At 40.7% G+C, this 12,441-nt stretch overlaps 1 pseudogene; it reads left to right on the forward strand.

Annotated features, from left to right (window-relative positions):
• The first annotated feature begins 584 nt into the window (after window positions 1-584).
• Window positions 585-12,441, forward strand: part of LOC148225539 (uncharacterized) — a 33,924-nt pseudogene continuing 22,067 nt past the window's right edge.

Here is a 12,441-nt window from a genome sequence, read left to right on the forward strand (position 1 = left end):
GTTTTCTACATGCCTCCAGATCAGGAGGAGGAAATGGATGAGATCCTCTGGAGGCAGCTTGAAGCAACCTCAAAGTCAAAAGAAATTATTTTTGTGGGGGACTTTAACTACCCTGACATGCTGGAGAAACAAAGCACAAACAGTACAGGAGGTTCCTGGAAAGCCTCGATCACAACTTCCTGTCCCAGGCAGGGGAGGTTTCCTCAAGGAATGGTGTGCCTGACCTCATACTAACAAACAGGGAACACCTTGCTGGACATGTAAAGGTTGGGGGTAGCCTTGACTGTAGTGACTATGAGACTGTGGAGTTCAGTATTGCATGAGGAGGAAGCAGGACAGAAAGAAAGCTTACAACCATAGACTTCAGGAGAAGTCTTTATGGATGTTCTCAGAAGAATCCCATAGCTACAGGCCCTGCAGAAAAGAGTGGTATAAGAGAGTTAGTTGATATTCAAACATCAGTTCCTTCAGGCTCAAAAGTGATGTATCCTGATGAGCAAGAAACTGGTTACAGATGGCAAGAGACCTGTGCGGATGAATAAAGAACTGTCATTACTCAAGTGTAAGCAGGAAATACACAAGAGATGAATGTAGGGTCACTTAGAGTGGATATAGAGGTGGTCATAGTTACTAGAAATGAGACAAGGAAGGTCAAGGCCCATCTGAAATTCAATCTGGTCAAGGATGCCAAGGACACCAAGAAGGGCTTCTTCAAATACATCAGTGACAAAAGACAAACAAAGGACAGTGTGGGCCCATTGTTAAATGGAGGGGGAACCCTGGTAACAGAGGACACAGAGAAGGCAGAGTTACCAAACGCCTTCTTTGCATCAGTCCTCACTGACAAGACCAGCCCTCAGGAATCCCTGACCCAGGACACCAGGGGAAAGGAATGTTGGAAGGAAGACCCTTCCTTGGCCATGGAGGATTGGCTTAGAGAACACCTGGGCAAATCTGGCATCCACAAGTCCACGGGCCCTGAAGGGACACATCCACAAATGCTGAGAGAGCTGGTGGACACCATAGCCAGGCCACTCATGGTCATCTTTGAAAGGTCATGGACATCAGGAGAGGTGCCTGAGGACTGCAAGGAAGCAAATGTTGCCCCAGGCTTTCAAAAGGATGAGAAGGAAGACACAGGGAACAGTGGTCAGTCAGCCTCACCTCACTCCTGGAAAGGTGATGGAGCACCTCATTCTGGAGACCATCACTATCCACATGGATGACGAGAGGGTGATCAGGAGTAATCAGCATGGAGTCACTAAAGGTAGATGATGCTTGACCAGCCTGATTGCCTTCTATGATGAAACAACTGCCTGGATGGATGAGGGGAGAGCAAGGGATATTGTCTGCCTTGAGTCCAGTGAGGCTCTCAATGCTGTCTGTCACAACATCCTCACAGGCAAACTCAGGAAGTGTGGGCTGTGTGAGTGGACAGAGAGGTGATTTGAGAACTGGCTGGACAGCAGATGCCAGAGGGTTGTAATCAGTGGCACAGGGTCTAGCTGGAGGCCTGTCACTGGTGGTGTCCCCAAAGGTTCAGCCTTGAGAAGAGACAACTGAGAGGGGACCTCACCAATGTCCATCAGTCCCTGAAGGGAGGGAGTCCAGAGGATGGACCAGGCTCTGCTCAGTGGCACCAGGCAATAGGACAAGAGGCAATGGGCAGAAACTGATGCACAGGAAGTTCCACCTGAACATGAGGAAAAAGTTTACTGTGCAGGTTCACTGGAACAGGCTGCCCAGAGAGGCTGTGGTGTCTCCATCACTGGAAATATTCAAGAATCCTGTCCATGTGCCCTGGGATGGCCCTGCTTGAGCAGAGAGGTTGGACCAGATGACCCACTGAGCTCCTTTCCAACCTTGTCTGTTCTGTGATTCTGCAAAATACTTTAGTTATTATGTTTTTGGAGAAAAGCCGTGTGAATTAGTCATATTACACTCTGATCCTGAAACTGAAACACTTTCCAGTCTAACATTTCTCAAAGGATGTTAAACAGCAGCTGCTAAAGCTAGACATTTTAATATCAGGTTGTCTAGATAATTTGCATCTGAGAGTTTTATAAGAGCTTGCCGAAGAGCTCTTTGAATGATTAATGGTACTGTAAAGTTTTAGAGACACAGCAAAAATTGAAAAATTACAATAGCAAATGGGTAAAATTGCAGCCTAGGTAATTTAAAGTCTTTTACCTTTACACTGATCATGTAGAAATTGCAGAATTGTTGATGAAATTCTCAATAAATAAAGAATGGAAGATGTTAATATGATTAATTTCAAACCCATAGTTTTCAGGGAAAACCTCTGATTCTAACATGTCATTTGGTGGGGCTTTTTTTTTTTTTATAGACATAAAATTTGGTTGAAAAGCAAGTAATGTAAAATGTTTGATAATATACTGTGTAGCGTTTTAATCAAGAACAATTTAATTTACTCCCTCCACTGTACTAAATGGCGCTATAGTATTATAATAAATAGATAACCACTGCTGAATATGTCTATTTTTAGTTGCATCATGGCATTCTAAGTCCTGTCTTCTTCAATTTTTTGCACTGAAGATCTGAAAGGAAATCATTGAAGAGGAGGTTTCCAATCAATGTGGGGGATTGGGAGTGGTGAGACAGATACCCAATAAAACCAAGAGATACGTCTGCTGAATCGAGCACACCACAAAGGTAATGTCATACCTCTGGAGAAATAGCAAATGAGCCTTTCTTGTGTGATAGCAGCTCCAAATTGTCAGAAGTAACTCTCCAAAGAAGTCTGTCAGGCAAGGTAATTTCCTAAATCAGCTGATCGGATCCTTCACTGTACAAAGAAGGAATCTTAGGTGGGTCAGGGAGATTTGAAGTGGTAAAAGGTTAGATCTTCTCTTGAAAGACTCATGGGGTTCAATCTGATGATTTAATTAAAAAGAATATTTAGAATTTAAGGTAAATATTTGAGGTACTCTCACTACATAGAATTGTAGGTTATGTTGCCTGAAGGCTCCAGGTTAGCACTGCTAGGAGTTAGAGCTCTGTTACAGTACGAGACAAAACAACCTAAGCTTCAGGCTGACAGCTTTGGAGTAGTAATAAGATTCAAATATTTTTAGACAGTGGTTTTAACCTTTTGAGTTATATTACATGAATGTGCCCCTATTTTTTCAGTGGACACACTAAAATCAGAATTTCTAAAAGAAGACATGGTCTCACTCAAACAATTATTATGCAGAAATTTTATGTGTTATCTTTATAGGAAAGATCAGAGCAGAAGAATGTACCAAGCCACACTGATGTAATAAATATATTAATTGACTGGATGAGTAACTGAGTTTGTAATGCTGTCTGGAAGGCTGTAACTAGTAGAGGAGAATGTGGGGGAAAGAATGAAATGCTAAGGAATCTGGAGGCAAAGAGAATGTATCTGAGCTGGAGACAAGATGAAAAGTTTTGGGTCAACTGAGGTAATGCTGCATGTTAGTGACAACCGGAGAATGCTGTGAATCTGAATGGACAGGTGCTTCCTACATATTACTGGTTTTCTTCATCCAGAGAAAAATCTGCAAAGTGTTCTAGTCTTTTGGATGTCTGATCCTGTCATGGTCCAGTCCTGGTGGAACAGGTATGTCTCATTCTTGCTCTGGGGCCTTCTTCCCAAAACATCACAAAGCAGAGCACTGACTTTAAAGCATACATTTCCACAAACTCTAGCCAATGGGACTATTAATAAATAGCATGTTACTTATCTTTTTATCTCTTAAAAATCCAAGCTAGCAAATAGTCAAGCAGCCTTTCCTCAACCCTAATCACTCATGTAATTTTAGTGAAAGAAGTGAATCTAAAGCTGAAAAAGCAATTGCTTGGAAAATTGAAAGTACTGTGAATAACTTGAATTTGTGTGAGATGAGGCAACCTATAGTCATCCTTTCCCATGGGGCATTCAGGTACAGTATAGTCATGTCCAAGAAGTGGATTGGGTTTTTTTTTCAGGGAAGGAGGCACTTGCCTGAAGGGCACTTGCTTCTCTGGTTGCAGAAATTAGTACACTGGACTACATGCTATAGAAGACTGTAGGAGGAGAAAGAATATCCTGTGGTTAAGGGGCTTTCCATAAGTGCAGATGAGCATATGCTCATCTGTGTAGAGGATTGGTTTGATAGAAAAAAACAGAATAGTTCCAGTTGGAAAAGACCTACAATGATCTAGTCCAACTGCCTGACCACTTCAGGGCTGAACAAAAGTTAAACCATGTTATGGGATTTTTCAAATGCTTTTTGTGCACTGATAGACTTGGAACATCCACCTCCTGTAGGAAGCCTGTTCCAGTGTTTGACCACCCTCAGTAAAGAAATGCTTCCCAATGTCCAGTCTGAGCCTCCTGTGGTACAGCTCTGAACCATTCCCACTTGTCCTATCCCTGAATACTGGGGGAAGAACTCAGCATTTCCCTCTCCATGTCCCCTCCTCAGGAAGCTGTGAGGTCACCCCTCAGCCTCCTTTTCCCCAAATGAAACAAGCCCAAAGCCCCCAGTCCCTTCAAACGGGACATTGCCTCCAGCCCTTTCATCACCTTTGTTGGCCTCCTCTGGACACATCCTCATCCTTTCCCCTCATCCTGCAGCTGTGGGGCCCAGAGCAGCACACAGAGCTCGAGGTGAGGCTGCACCAAGGCTGAACAGCTGAAACACCTCTGTGACCAGCTGGTGAGGCTGAGTTTGATGTACCCCAGGAAGGGGTTTGTCCTCTGGGCTGCCAGGGTGCATTGCTGACTCCCACTCAGCCTGCTGCTGACCAGCACACACAGATCCCTTCTGCAGGGCTGGCCTCCAGCTACTCATCCCAGGCCCAGAATGCAGAATTCAACTTGTTGAATTTCATCCCATTAGTCACTACCCATTGCTATAATCTATCTAGACACCTCAGCAAGGCATCTCGTCCCTAAAGTCCCCAGGAACTGAACCCTGAGGAGCGCTGCTGGGACAGGTTTCCAGGCAAATGTAGCCCCGTTCACTACAACCCTTTGAGCTCTGCCTTTCAAATAGTTCATTTCCCAGCTCACCATGAACCTGCTCATCCCAAAGGTGGACCATTTGTCCTGAAGGACACTTGAGAGACAGTATCAAAAGCCTTGCTAAAATTTAGAAAAACTGTTTCCACAGTCCTACCTTCATCCATTGCATGAGTGACCATATTATAGAAGGATAATCAAGTTAAACAAGTCTTTCCCTCTGTGAGCCCATGTTGACTGTGCCTAGCAATACTGAGTTATTCTTCAAATACATTTCAAGGACCACTTTCAGTTTACCCTGGTGAATCTCTTGCTGTCCATTGGAAACGATCTGTGCTACCTGCAATACCATGAACATGCAGTTGTGGTGGTTTCAGCTGGGATAGAGTTAATTTTCTTCACAGTAGCTAGTATGGGGCTGCATTTTGCATTTGTGCTGAAAACAGTGTTGATAATTCTGGGATGTTTTCATTATTGCTGAGCAGTTCTTACATAGATCCAAGGCCTTTTCTGCTTCTCATACTACTCCCTAAATGAGTAGGATGGGGGTACACAGGGAGTGTAGAGGGGGAAGGGGGCACAGCCAGAACAACTAACCCCAGCTGATCTAAGGGATATTCCAGACCCATGAGGTGTCATGTCAGTATATAAAGATGGGAGAAGAAGAAGGGAAGGGAGGATGTTTGGAGAGATAGTGTTTGTCTTCCCAAGTCACTGTACATGTGTTGGAGCCCTGCTGTTCTGAGGATGTCTGAACACCTGCCTGCCCATGGGAAGCAGTGAAATAATTCCTTGTTTTGCTTTGCTTATGTGCACAGCTTTTGCTTTACCCATTAAACTGTTTTTATCCCTGCCCATGAGTTTTCTCACTTTTACTCTTCTGATGCTCTTCTCTATCCCACTGTGGGGAACTGAGAGAGCAGCTGCATGGGGTTGAGCTGCTGGCTGGGATTAAACCATGACAACAGCTCACGAGAAAATTTGAAATATACTGATAGGGACATATATTTAGATATTTATTAATGAGAAAAAGAGAAGCCTCAGGCTTTCTATAAGAATCAAGATGCCTTTATATTCCCAGCTGGCTTACAGGATGGCTTTTCACTAAGATGACTGAGGTTCCAACAAAATGATAATCTAATCCCATAAATAAAAGAATTATTATGTCTCTTCTTCTGTGAGATAGTATCCAAATTATCTACCAAACAATTATAAATATATTAAGTATTTTTATCTCTTAGCTGTTTTGTGAACAATAATTTCAGAATATTTTGGATTTCTCTGATTAAGAGTTGTTTTTTCCTTCACTGTATCTTTCATAGATATTATCAGTGGATCTTATTCCCACTGAGGATATGACAGTGTATTCTGGGAGTCTTTCTGGAACCCCAGGAGATGAGGTCTTGCCTTAAGAAATCCAGCCATGGATGAAAGTGGAGACAGGAAATTATTTGCCTGCTATTCCCATAAGACTGTTACAGCAGCTCAAAGTGGTTTTTCATATACATATTTTGTATTTTTTGTGCTTCTGATTTTTTTTTTGCTTTGATGGAGTGTCCACTTGCCCAGCCTCTTTTTCCAGTTCTTTCTTTTATGTTTAAAGTACCTCTTTACTGTAAATGTTGAGTCACAATTCTGGGATGTTCTACTGAAATTAGTTTCCTATTTGGTGAAAGGGAAGGTAACACTGAAAGCACTGGATTTTAGAACCTGCTCTGTGACAAAAGCCTGGAATAGTAATTTCAAAATATTTTCCCTGGAATTTTCAGGCAAACCAACCGCTTTGGAACTGGGAAATGCTCCCAGGTGCCACAAGACTGAGGGGCTGAAGTTTCATGCCAGGGGATAAAGAGGTGCTGGGACAATACAACAGGAGGTTCTATATACATGCACCTATATCAACATCAATCAGCAAAGTGAAACTGCCTTTGGAGATTATTTAGACAAATCTGTGCTGTGCCCTGTGCTGCTGAGTTTATAGAAAGATCCTGCCAGAAAAGCACTCTACACCCAGATATCATAACAAAAGTGACATCTAGGGTAGTAAAATAAATATTTAATTTCTTCATGTTCCCATATCCATCTCAGACATCCAGCTAACTCTAATAATACTTTACACTATAATACTTTACAAATACAGCTATTCTAAATTAATATAATTGTTTTGATAAATACTTGTGAGATGGTTTTGCACTCTCTGCCCACTGATGTCTTTCCAGCTGTAGGACAGTATTAGGCCTTTTTTGCATGCTGTAAATGTATCAAACCTAAAAACCAAAGTAACTTTTGAAACACTAACAATATCACTCAATGCTTATATTACCCTTTACATCTTCAGAGTCTTTTATGAACAGCCATGAATGAAGTATGGTAATAGCTTTATTGTATTGTGAACCTGCTTTGCCATTCCTTCATCTGCTTCAGCAGATCTCGTCCTGATGCCTGTGAGAGCAACACATCATTGCTTCAGATGACTAACCACTGAAACTGGGCTGTGGAAAGTTATGGTTTTCCCAGTATCTCCCCCAAAGGCAGATTAGACACTACATACCAAAATTTTGGAAGATGTGCAGTCAGCATAGTCAGGTGCCACATACTGAAAGTGGTCCACCTCCCTCTGCTGTCACCTGTGCTTGGACTGAAAGTTCTTTGGGTGCCAGAGAGCATCTTTCAGCTTTGCAGTGTCCAGAGGGGTCTTGGTGCACAGTTTGGAGCTTGTAAGAGCGCAAACAGAAATTACTATAAATTGTCAGCAAGGATGACTTTTCCAGGTGCTAATAGTGAGAAAAATCGTAATGCCTTACACAGAGGGGTTTGGACCCCACTTTGGGGCTCAGCTGTTCACCATCATTTCTGCCCTTGGTCTGCAGAGATGTTGCTATCATCCAAACCATGGAAGGGGAGTCAAAGGTCATCTGGAGCAGGGGAGAAGCAAACTGTGTGGGAAATGTCCAACAACCCTTCAATCTCCCAAATCCCTCTTCAATCTCCTTGTGAAAGGAGAGGCTGAGATTGCTGAGGTCCCTGGGCTGTGTCCTTCCATCTGCAGACTTGTCTGCTTGCATGGGATAAGAACTGATATTGGCTGCTTCACCCCCCCAGGTCAGTAGGTGCCCCCAGGATGTGTCCTAGGTGGCATTGCTCCTCCATGACCAACTTTGTCACTCCTTTGTCCTCCTTTGTCAGGTCCTGGGGCCACTGTGCCACTGGCCCAGGGGGGGCTGTGCTCCATTGTGAGCACGATGGCTGCTGGAGGTAAACTGCATGTCAAGCACTTTTCCCATCTGGCATCTATTAAAATAACGTGGGTGAGCATGTGTGTGTGTGTGTGTGTGTGTGTGTGTGTGTGTGTGTGTGTTTGCGTGTGTGTATTTGGGTGTATAAAATGTGAATAGTCTCTGATTTCAAATATAGAACAAAATGCATGTTTCAAATTATGTTTTAATTTTGGCTTTTTTTTTAGTTAACTGGAAAGATCCTTTATTTTAGAGTTTCTGCAAACTCTTTTACTTAATATATTATCTGTAACAGATTGCATAAGCATGACTGTTATCTGTGTTAGTCATCACTTTAGACCATGGAATATAACTCATGGCAGTCTGGATTTAATGAATGTTTGAATTAACCTATACCTAATTTCTTGTGTTTTAAAACCTAAATCTTATTGAAAGCCGAGCTTTGTTTACTTCCCAAAATTGATCTGAGGGCCATTTGGAACACTTAGTGTATTCTAAAATGTGATCGTATCAACAATACACACTCAAGTTTGTTTTAAAGTGAGTTTTTCTTTTCTAGTTTACATAAATCATTTTAAAAAATCGTTCACTTTTTTGGATCATAATGTACTCACTTGGCTTTTAGACCTACATAGCTCACAGACCAATTTTTCAAACAGGATTCTAAAGCTATTTGTGGATTACTTTCTGTTTGCTACTTGTAATCTGCATTCCTGAGGCGAGCATGCTAAAATGACTGAGGATTTTCATCGAGCTAAGTGATTATACTAAATAGGGCAATTTTGGGTGCTCTTAGCTTCTGTGTTTAAAAATACAATACAGAAGAAACCAACACCACATTTTCTGTCAAACCACAGAGGGCACTGTTTGTTCTTAATATAAAATGGCCCTGCTACACAGACTCTTGTCAGTCTTCATTAAGGAATTAATGTTAAGAGCTTTAATTTAACCTTTTTTCCCCCCTCATTTTTGCTTTCCTTGATTTAAAAGTTAATCAGGTGTATCACACTTACACACTGTCATGTTTTTCCAGTGTTTGCTACCAGATACTGCCCTGGTCCATCCCTCTTCTCCTTACTGCTTCATCACACCACTGGAGTAGAGAATTTCCTTTCCAGCAATGAGTCTGGAGATGTAGTGCAGGAAACTGCCTCATGATTGTTCAATGGTTAATTAGCACTCGACGTTTTTACTTGCTCTTTACTTTTACTTCAAAGTATTGGAGAAAGGGAGGGAAGGCAGCACTGGCAACAATTGAAGTGTTAACTCCTAATATTTCTCCTCTGGTGCTTCCAATCAGGATGGAATAAAGGAAACAGAGCAACAGTGAGGCTGAAAATCAATTGGCTATGCCAGTTTTGCAATTGTTGTTTATCCATTACTTGAAATATTCTGAACAAAATATGATGACATTTTCAGTTTTCTCAAAAAAAAAATCTTCCAAACTACCTGACACAGAAAAAGCAATAGAAAAATGTACAGGTTATTCTAAAATTAAAGTCTTGTGTTTTTTTAATTCTATGTAATTGTTTGTTTGTTTGTGTCTGCAAAATGTGCTGGGAAAACAATCATAATTTCTTGTGAAATAAATTTGGGACTTGTTTAGTCCTGGAGTTTTGTTGATACAAAGTGGCCTTAGATCATTGTATCTTAGAACATCACACACAGACAAGATAAACTGTTTATAATATGAAAATCCTCATAGATTAAAGGAAATAAATAAAAAGCAGAAATTGGGAAAACTGTCAACATCAGATTAGTGGAAAAGTTCTTGTTCACTTGTAGCCCTTTTAACTATTGTGCAAGTTTGGGACATCTCAGAAGCTATAAAGTATTAATGCAGTTGCTATTGATTCAATTAAAGGTGTATTTTAGCAGTTTCTCTGTCTCTCCAACAGTGACCCCTATGAACTTTGCTGGTTAATTTAAATTCTCGTTTGTTTGAGGCCTGGATAACTTCTGGGTTAATTTTTTCCATTTCACTTTCCCAACCTGTGTATAAAGCTGGTGTTGATATCTTTGAGTGCTTTGCAGCTCTTGATGACACACAGCATTGGTCTTAGCCAGACACACCAGGTTTTGCTTTGTGTTTTTGTGCCTGGCCAAAGGCACACTTAAGACACAAATGGCTGCTCATTTTGCAAGCACTCAGAAAAGACTGCCAAAATTATGGATGTCTCTGGAAAACAGGGGTGCCCAGGATCCCCTGATGGGCTTTGGGCAACTTGTGATTTCAACACTGGGCAACCTACTACAGTGCTAAACTATCTGATGGTGTATTTTTAAAAATATTCAGGTTGAATCCCTCTTGTTCCAATTTTCATCTGGTGTTTCCAATCTTCCTGACATGTCCCAAGATAGACCCTTGAGGAACTCCTCACCAGGCTCTGTATAGGGTACTGCTCAGTAACAGCTACCCTTTGAAATGGACAATTCAAACAGTTTTTTCTCCATCTTGTAGTCCAGCCATCAGGATTGTGAAGACTTACATTGGATATAAGGATGCTGCAGGAAGCCATGTTGAAAGTGTTGCTAAAGGAAGCCTTTCCTCCACTGGGAAATGACTCATGAGAAGGGTGCTGTTCTTGGGGCTACATTTAAAGAAACAATTTGTAAGAGAGATTATGGAGACTGTCCAGAGAAATGGAATTTTCTCTGCTGGTTTCTAGTTATTTTTCTTTTAGAACATGAGACGATACATAGAAATTCCCTTCTGAGAGTAGTTCAATCAAATCATCGCTTGCTACAAGGCCAAGGATGATAAATTTTTGCAGATTTCTTTTAAAGCATTCAGGAGTAAAGGTCTAAACTTTTTAAAGTAACCTGAATAGGCGATTATCCATACCATCAAACAGGCAAACTCTGCTGCACAGCTGGAGTGTTATTTTCCTGAAGGCACTGCTAGGGGCAAGGACATTATCTTGCCGGTGAGGTTACATCCTTTGTATGTGTTTTAGGACTGGGTCTGCATTACCATGGGATAGTTATAAAAACATGCTGATAGTTCTGCAGAAGAATTTGATTTTTCAAAATGTGTTCTTCCTTGCCTGTCTGATTTTCAAAAACTGGAAACATAATCTGGGAAATAGGGCCGCAAAGTCATTACAAAAGCCCTGCACAGCACAACTCTTGCTGTTTTTGGCTTTTCTATTTCCTCCATATGCCAATTCATTCCTAGCTATGCTTATCAAGGGATCATAAGCATTTTCCATCTCATTTGATTTTTGAACCAGGAATTCAGTATTCTGCAACACAGAATATTGGAACTGCTTTAATTTACTAAGTTTAAGCATATCCCGAATATCTAAATATTATTAAACATAAAGTTCCTTTGATTTTTCTTTTCAAGTGACATAGAATGAATTTGTAGAAGAGAAAGCAGTACTTCAGTTATCCATAATGCATCTGTTTATGTTTCCAACTGGTACACTTTATCACCAAGTCATTGGTTTATATTACAAAATGATGGCTGTGTAATAAGTAGTTAGCAGAAACCACAGGCACGTCTTTGAAATAACACTAATGGCCATTTTTGATGAAATATATGAGGCTTTGTGAAGATGATTTGATGAAGAAATGTATTTTCTTTACTTACTGTTAACAGTGAGAATGTTGAAGCCCTTTAATCTCTGCTGCACAACTAAACATTTTTTTTTTTCTTATTAGGGATTAGTTTGAACTAGCAAGCACCATTTTATAATTAAGAAGCTTTAAAGCAAGTGAATTTGATCAGAGAAGAACTAATTAACAATAGCTGATAACACTGGAAATTAGTCATTCTACCTCTTTCTATACTTTAAGGTACTGAGGATTGTCTTCTGCTAGCAGAGTTTGCATATGTAGGAATCAATAAATAATAGTAAATTACAAAGCATGCTGGAAGGCCCAAGTGTGATGACATTTTTAAGACTAAGATTTGCTCTGAAGGGATTAAATCTCTAGGTTTTTATGAAAAGTGCAGCCAGACCATAGCAATTTACCATACTTCACATTGGATAAGTTTTCTGGCATTTCACAAGTAAATCTTCCAACCAGTTTCTAAGCTAAAATTAGATGTCAATTGGATCTCTAGTTAAAGATGTGATCCTTGGACAAGTTTAACATTTATGTCTGTTTTATACTCTAGCTTAAAAAAGTTCAGCTGCAATGCATTGTGCAAAATGATATTTTGCACAGGATACATTTGAAGAAACAATTTATGATTTAATTTTTATG

The sequence above is a fragment of the Sturnus vulgaris genome, chromosome 1, assembly GCF_052056855.1.
Source record: "Sturnus vulgaris isolate bStuVul1 chromosome 1, bStuVul1.hap1, whole genome shotgun sequence".
NCBI classification, from domain to species: Eukaryota; Metazoa; Chordata; class Aves; order Passeriformes; family Sturnidae; genus Sturnus; species Sturnus vulgaris.